General features: G+C 36.8%; 1 protein-coding gene across 5 annotated transcripts in view; it reads right to left on the reverse strand.

Moving 5' to 3' along the window:
- Positions 1-7,253, reverse strand: part of PPP2R3A (protein phosphatase 2, regulatory subunit B'', alpha) — a 227,970-nt gene that overhangs the window by 196,166 nt on the left and 24,551 nt on the right. The gene's annotated exons all lie outside the window — the stretch shown is intronic.

Genomic DNA, 7,253 nt, shown 5'->3' on the forward strand with positions numbered 1-7,253 from the left:
CCACGTATCCTGCATCGAACCTGAACTGGCGATTCGTTTCTTATATGATATTACACATGTTTCAATGCCAATCTCCCAAATCATTCCCCCCGTCCCTCTCCCACAGAGTCCAAAAGACTGTTCTATACATCTGTGTCTCTTTTGCTGTCTCGCATACAGGGTTATCGTTACCATCTTTCTAAATTCCATATATATGCATTAGTATACTGTATTGGTGTTTTTCTTTCTGGCTTACTTCACTCTGTATAATAGGCTCCAGTTTCATCCACCTCATTAGAACTGATTCAAATGTATTCTTTTTAATGGCTGAGTAATACATACTTCAATTGGGTTTCAAAGAGTCAGACACGACTGAGCAGCTTTCACTTTCACCCCATTACTCAGTTTATTGTCTGTTCAGCACTTATCAGTATCTATAATTATTTTGTTTATTGTTTACACATTTAATATATTTATCCCTGCAATAGAATGTAACCGCCACAGAGGCAGGGATCTTGTTTGCTTGTTCATTACAGTATCCCTACACCAGTACAGCGCTTGGTATAGAGGAAGAACTTAATGAGGAAGTGAAGGAAGCAATCTGTTAATATACTACTATTTCTGATTCTTCGGATAAGACTTGGACTGGGAACAGAGTCACCTTTTAAAACTAGTTTTGTTTTTTTTTTTTTTAGAAAACTAGTTTCAGGAGGGACTGACTGACACCATCTAGAATGAGGTGGCCTAACCTTCATTTTACCTGATAAAGAGGTTTAGCACACGCCCTGAATCTAAGACCAGCATCCTGGCCCATATGACAAAATACTGAGAGACAATGTACAGAAGACAATCCACTAGAGCTGCATGACCCAGCACCATTCCCTCCCAATATACACTGAGAAAGACTGCCTGCCAAAAGCAGGATTGACTGTTCTCATACTATTGCTAGGAAAGCTCCTTCATAAAAGTCCACTCATCAATAGATTTCTGGTTAACCAATAAGGGGGCCATGTACCACCCTGATCTCCAAACTTAAGTAACACATGTCCAAATCCTACAGAATGCATTCCTGTACAGGTATTTTCTTACTGAAGCATCTGAAAACATTCTTCCAACTAGGTCTTGGTCCTTTAAGAAAAGTGACACATCCACACTGATAAATAGTACCATTAACCAGTACTTAACCAGTACTTCTGTTGCTTAGTACTGTCACTCTGTATATCTACCCCTGGCAGTGCTCCTCCTTATGAATGCCCTTGCTACTACTCACCTATACTATGCACGAGGGGATCAAGACAATACCAACCCCATTACTTCGGAGTGGGAGGACCAGGACATTTGAATGCTGGTGCTTACCAAGCTTGGTGAGCTGGATGGAACTTAATGGAGCTTTCCAGTCTGATCTGTCATCTGCTTAAACAAACTTTTATCATGACTGTAGCTGGGAAACAGACTTTAGATCTAGGTATCTATCTACACCTTGACAGACATACTACAGGAAATTTTTGGTTATATTCCTAAAGTTTTAATCATTTACTTTATCTCATCTCCCAAGACCCTCATTCCTGTTGGATGGGAAGCAGCTGTAAAGATTATCGGGACAACAAAGTTGAATAGGGTTATAGAATGGACAGTGGGTGGTTCATTTTGTAAACTGACCTAATTGATCTTTTAAAAACTGAAGCAGAGGTGATTTACAATGTTGTGTTACTTTCAAGTGTACAGCAAAGTGATTCAGTTACACATACATGTGCATGTTGTCACTTTAGTCGTGTCCGACTCCTTGCGACCCTATGGACTGTAACCTGCCAGGCTCCTCTATCTATGGGATTCTCCAGGCAAGAATACTGGAGTGGGTTGCCATGCCCTTTTCCAGGGAATATTTCCAACCTAGGGATCAAACCCACATCTCTCATTTCTCCTTCAATGGCAGGCAAGTTCTTTACCACTAGCACCACCTGGGAAACCCCTATATGTACATACAATACACAAACATAAATATTCTTTTTCAGATTCTTTCTCCTTATAGGTTACTACAAAATATTAAGTATAGTTCTCTATGTTATACAGTAGGTGCTTGGTGGTTATGTATTTTATATATAGTAGTGTGTATATGTTAATTCCAAACTCCTAATTCATCCCTACTCTCTTTTCCTTTTGGTAACCATAAGTTTTTCTATGTCTGTGGGCCTGTTTCTGTTCTGTATATAAGTTCATTTAAATAATTTGTTTTTATTTTCTTTCTTTTTAAAAAATATTTTAAAATTTAAGTATACGTGGTTTACAACTTTGTGTTTGTTTCAGGTGTACAGCAAGGTGATTCAGTTACACATATATATTCATTGGTACCTTTTAGATTTCAAATATAAGTGATATCATGGACTATTTATCTTTCTCTGACTTACTTCACTTAGAATAATTCCTAGATCCATCCATGTTGCTGCAAATAACATTTAATTCTTTTTAATGCTGAGTAATATTTTGCTGTGGCTTCCCAGGTGGCTCAGAGGTAAAGAATGTGCCTGCCAATGTAGGAGACTTGGGTTGCATCCCTGGGTTGGGAAGATTCCCTGGAGAAGGAAATGGCAACTCACTCCAGTATTCTTGCCTGGAAAATCCCATGGACAGAGGAACCTGACAGGCTAGAGTCCATGGGGTCGCAAAGAGTTGGATATGACTTAGCAACTGAGTATGCACACAACATTCCACTGTATGTATATGTATGTGTGTATATATGCATATACACACGTATATATTATATCTCCTTTATTCATTCATCTCTTGATAGACATTTTGGTTGCTTCCATGTCTTGGCTATTGTAAAAAGTGCTGCAGTGAACACTGGGGTGCATGTATCTTTTCAAATTACAGTTTCTTTCTGGATATATGCCCAGAAGGGGGACTGCAGGATCATATGGCAGCTCTATTTTTAGTTTTTTAAGGAACCTCTGTACTGTTCTCTATAGTGGCTACATATTCGCGTTCCCACCAACAGTGCAGGAGGGTTCCTTTTTCTCTACACTCTCCAGCATTTATTACTTGTAGACTTTTTGATGATGGTCATTTTGACTGGTGTGAGGTTATACCTTACTGCAGTTTTGATTTGCAATTTTCCAGTAATTAGCAATGTTCAGTATCTTTTCATGTGCTTTTTGGCCATCTGAATGTTCTCTTTGGTTAAATGTCTATTTAGATTTTCTATCCATTTTTTGACTGGGTTGCTTTGTTGTTTGAGTTTTTTGATATCAGGCTGTAAGTATATTTTGGAGGTTAAACCCTTGTCAGTTGCTTTGTTTGCAAATATTTTCTCCCATTCTGAGGGCTGTCTTTTGTTTTGTTTGTTTTCTTTTGCTGGGCAAAGCTTTTAAGTTTGAATAGGCCCCATTTTGTTTTGTTTGTTTTTGACTTCCATTACTCTAAGAGATGGATCCAGAAAGATACTGCTGAGATTTATGTAAACTGACCTAATCTTCCTAGGAAGATTACACTTAGGAGACTATTACACTCTTTTACTTATTTTTTTGTGTGTGGGGGTGTATATATTTTATAATCCCCTCTTTTTCTCAGAGCTCAGGGCACTTATCCATTCCTTCTCGAACTGATCTTCTCTCCAATATACTGAACAAGAGATATAGGAGAGCATCCTGTAGATGTTATAGAACAGCCTACTTCTTAGAGACTTGCCTTCTTCACAGGCTAGGTGGGACAACTTTATGAGTCACATGCTATCCAATCTCTGGTCAAGTTTAGTTGGGACACTGACTCAAGGTAGGCCAACCTTGTTTTCTCTACTTGGGACTTGGAATTAGAGCACTGAAACATTGTCAATTAGCTGAGAGCTCTGGGTCTTAAAGTCTACAGAACTGAAGGCTATAACAAAAAGCCAGTTGGATAGAATAACCCTTATTTTACATTTTTCTTATTTTTGAGTGTTTAAATCTTTCCTTTTTAGACCACTGCTTGGGGGCATTCATAATGAGTAACACAGCAGAAGCTGGGGTTAAGAAAAAAGAGTACATATAATACAGAGAGAAAGAGTAGTATGCTCAGTTTCTAAAATAGTGAACTGATATGCTCTCTGTATATTTTTACTATAAATAACCTTTTTACTAATATATCTTTAAGTGGATATTTATTCCTTATAGCTAATCATTTTCTATGACATTCAAACATATACCTTCATTGATATTCTGACTCCATTTTTCTTTCAGCTCTTGCTTTCACAATACTCTACTGCCTTCCCTCTCCAAATCTTTCTTCATTTAATCTGTAACCAAAAAACTTCATACTGTGTAATGAATACTTAACATTTTTTTCTTTTTTTAAGCAGCCTAGAATCTTGTGGACATTGTAATCTTTGATTATAATGGGGCAGTTGTGCAATACATGTATCCATCTGCCCAGTTTTAAGATCAAAGTGACAACATGCATTGAAAGAGGGGAAACTATTACCCTTCTGAAAGTGAGCAGCAAGGCTGTGCTCTTCAGTTAAACGGCCACATCACGTGACACATCCTGTCCCTACATTTGGATGATGGTACATGTCTTTTCCAGGCACAATTTGACATCAATCGGTACAATTTCAGTGACTGGGCCTACACATTATTTTGATAATTTGGAGGTTTTGTTTTTAAATATCAAGGTAGAAAATGGTTTCATGTACTCTTTGAGAGAAGTTCTCAGCAAACATATACTATAGATATTTGTCACCAATAAACAAAAAGTCAATTGGATAGAATAATCCTTTTTTTCACATTTTCAAGTGTTTAAATCTTTCCTTTTTAGAAGTTTAAGTATCTAAACAGAGTATGCTCAATTATTGATATAATAAACATCCAGCTGTCTGTAACACTAGTTGTGTAGTAAGTTGAAGATGAATTCTTTTTAGGGCAACCTCTTCCTTATTTCATACAACATGGAATCCACAACTGACAATCCATTTTAGAAATGAAAGCATCTTAATTTGATTAGACCCTTTCTATGTCTCATAATATTCAATAAAGTATCTTTACCTTGCTATTAGTATTTGTACTTAGTTAACAATCCTGAATTATTTTTCTTTTCAGTAGCTTTAAGAATAGGAAATAGCAAATGTCAATTATATACATATATGAATGCATATATGATTTTAAACTAAGGCATGTTGGCTAATGTTTTTGTATTTAAAATGATTGAAAAACCTTTATATCTTGAAATAATTATAGATTTCCAGAACAACTCCCAAAAGAACACAGAGAATTCCCTTATACCTTTCACCCAGCTTCTTTTAATCATAATTTTTTAAGTATTAGAAACATCTTGGTATTTCATACAAATTTTGATCAGATGAATGCAAATTACATATTCCATAAAAGCATCTTGAAACAGTTTTACAGAATTATCATTTTCATGTGCTTCATTAATTTACGATATTCTGACATGTGTTTCACACATGTTCCATCTTTAACCAACAGTCCACTATGAGTACAATTTAAACTATATTACAACCAAGACCAACACTTAAAAACACTATAATGGTCCTCCTTAAACTCTTCCAAAAAGCAGAAGAAGAGGGACTACTTCCAAACTCACTTTATTATTTAAAAAATTTTATTGCAATATAGTTGATCCACTTTGCTATACAACTGAAACAAATAGAAAAGTGAATCTGTTATAAATATATATACTTAAAAAAATGTCTTTTCCCATACAGGCCATTACAGAGTATGGAGTAGAGTTCCCTGTGCTATACAGTAAGTAGGTCCTTATTATGTATGCGTTAGTCACTCAGTCATGTCTGGCTCTATGCAACTCCATGGACTGTAGCTTACCAGGCTTCTCTGTCCATGGGATACTCCAGGAAAGAAGCGGACTGCCAACCCTCCTCCATGGGATCTTCCCCACCCAGGGATTGAACCTGGGACTCCTGCGTTGCAGGCAGACTCTTTACCATCTGAGCCACAAGGGAAGCTCCAGGTCTTTATTAGTTATCTCTTTTATATACAGTAGTGTGTATATGTCAATCTCAATCTCCCAATTTATCCCTTCCCCCAATTCCCTAGTAACCGTAAGTTTGTTTTCCACATCTGTGACTAGTACTTCTGTTTTACAAATAAGTTCATTTCTATCATTTTTTTAAGATTACACATATAAGTACTATCATATGGTATTTGTCTTTCTCTCCCTGACTTACTTCACTCGTATGACAATCTCTAAGTCCATTCATGTTGCTGCAAATGGCATTATTTTATTCATTTTTATGGCTGAGTAATATTCCACTGTAAATATGCACAACATTTACCTTATCCATTCCTCTGTCAATGACATTTAGGCTGCTTCCATGTCCTGGCTATTGTAAATAGTGCTTCAGTGAACACTGGGATGCATGTATTTTTTCAAATTATGGTTTTCTCCAGATATATGCCCAAGAGTGGGATTGCTGGGTCACATGATAGTTCTATTTTTAGTTTTTTAAAAGAATCTCCATTTTGTTCTTCAGTGGCTGTACCAATTTACATTCTCACCAACAGTGTAGGAGGAGGGTTCCCTTTTCTCACTCTTTCTAGCATTTATTTTTTGTAGATTTTTTTTTTTTTTGATGATGGCCATTCTGATAAGTGTGAGGTGATACTTATTGTTGTTCTGATTTACATTTCTCTAACAATTAGCAATGCCAAACATCTTTTTGTGTGCTTCTTGACCATCTGTATATCTTTAGAGAAGTACCTATTTAAATCTTCTGCCCATTTTTGATTAGGTTATTTTGGTCTCTCTCTCTTTAAAAATATTTGTTTATATATTTATATAAACCTGTTTATAATAGCCAGGACATGGAAGCAACCTAGATGTCCATCAGCAGATGAATGGATAAGAAAGCTGTGGTACATATACACAATGGAGTATTACTCAGCCATTAAAAAGAATACATTTGAATCAGTTCTAATGAGGTGGATGAAACTGGAGCCTATTATACAGAGTGAAGTAAGCCAGAAGGAAAAACACCAATACAGTATACTAACGCATATATATGGAATTTAGAAAGATGGTAACAATAACCCTGTATACGAGACAGCAAAAGAGACACTGATGTATAGAACAGGCTTATGGACTCTGTGGGAGAGGGAGAGGGTGGGAAGATTTGGGAGAATGGCATTGAAACATGTGAAATGTCATGTATGAAACGAGATGCCAGTCCAGGTTCAATGCACGATGCTGGATGCTTGGGGCTAGTGCACTGGGACGACCCAGAGGGATGGTATGGGGAGGGAGGAGGGAGGAGGGTTCAGGATGGGGAA

This window comes from Bison bison, unplaced genomic scaffold, assembly GCF_000754665.1.
Source record: "Bison bison bison isolate TAMUID 2011002044 unplaced genomic scaffold, Bison_UMD1.0 scf7180017864384, whole genome shotgun sequence".
Taxonomy (NCBI): Eukaryota; Metazoa; Chordata; class Mammalia; order Artiodactyla; family Bovidae; genus Bison; species Bison bison.